The sequence below is a fragment of the Arachis ipaensis genome, chromosome B02 (assembly GCF_000816755.2).
Source record: "Arachis ipaensis cultivar K30076 chromosome B02, Araip1.1, whole genome shotgun sequence".
Taxonomy (NCBI): domain Eukaryota; kingdom Viridiplantae; phylum Streptophyta; class Magnoliopsida; order Fabales; family Fabaceae; genus Arachis; species Arachis ipaensis.
The window spans coordinates 5,224,999-5,226,545 of NC_029786.2; positions in this window are offsets into that span (position 1 = coordinate 5,224,999).

Here is a 1,547-nt window from a genome sequence, read left to right on the forward strand (position 1 = left end):
GAGTGTGATCTTCATAAGAGCGTGGCCCAATATTAGATAGTGTAATATGTTGGAATAGGCCCAATGGGGATTATTAAGTGGTTGATTACTTGTTCAGGTCCAATACCAAAAATAATCTTGATTAGGCTGTAAATAGTTGTACTACCAACCAAGTTGGGTTGGTCTAGTGGTTAGCTCACTAATCCGTTTAAGCAAGTGTCGGGGGTTCGAATCCCGCCTTGTGCATGCAGCAACCCATTGGCCAGCGGCAAACCCTTAAATGGAGCTCAGTATCGCGACGGATTAGTCCTTGACCCCCCGGATTAGGGGATATCTTCATAACTTTCAAACCAACAAAAGATTAGTTTATTCGATCGTAGAATCTCAAAGTTGAAAAAGAAAAAGAAAAACAAATTAATCGTAACTCATAAAATTACCTCGATGAGGTTCAATCTTAATAGATCATAGGTGATATTTTCATACTTATTCACCATAATCTTTCTCCATATTCTACTGGAACTTAATTATTGCTTGGGCACTTGGTTTTCATGAAAACATTTCTTTTTCTTTGGAAACAAGGTCTAGAAAATTAGAACTTCTTGGAAGAAAAACTAGTGTAACTAATGGCTGAATAAACTCCCTCTTTCCAACAAACAATGTACTTGACCACAATAATATTATGAAAGACTTGTGTCTCAAGTTTATCCTAGTTAGACTAAAACAATTAGAAATATAATTATTAATGTTACTTTTTTCTATTAGCTTAAGTTTTTAGGATTAGTGATTTTATGATATGGTATCAAAGCTTTATGTATGAAAGGTGAAGAGTCAGGTCTTTGGGAAACCTCAAAAAGTAAGTTAGATGCTTAGAGAATTGCAAAAGTAAAAAAATAGCATAAGACAAATAAAAGAAAAAAGAAAGTCTACAAAAAATCAAATGAACCCAAAAGAAGCTCTTATTTAAAAAGGAATGTTAAAAATATAGCCATTAATGAAGTGTTAGACATATAACTCCTAATAGTTATTTTAAAAGAGAAAGTCTAGAGGGCCAACAACTTTTGTGTTTTGTTGCCAACACTTAACCATCAAAAGAAAAGTGAGTGATCTCCCACCATTTAATATAATCTCACACCATTAAAAACACTATTGATGGCCAATTGATGGTTACAAAACACAAAAATTGCTGGCCCCCTAGCATTCCTCATTTTAAAACTTGCAATTTTTTTTCACAATATCTAGGGGTGAGCACAGGTCGGTTTTGTTCGGATTTATGGTAAAATTAAAACCGAACTGGTCAAAATGTAATTGGTTTAGTTTGGTTCAAATTTACGTTTTTTTTAATATGTACCCGAACCAAACCAAACCGATTAAAAACGGATTGGTTCGGTTCGGGTAATTGGATACCAATAACTTTGAAATTCATAAAAAAAACCAATTTTTTTATCTTAAAAATTTAATAAATACAATAAACATGTAACATCAATAGAAATAATCCAAACGTGTTAAACACCAAATACATTAAAAACTAAACTCATTAAAATCCAAACATATTAATATGAATAATCATT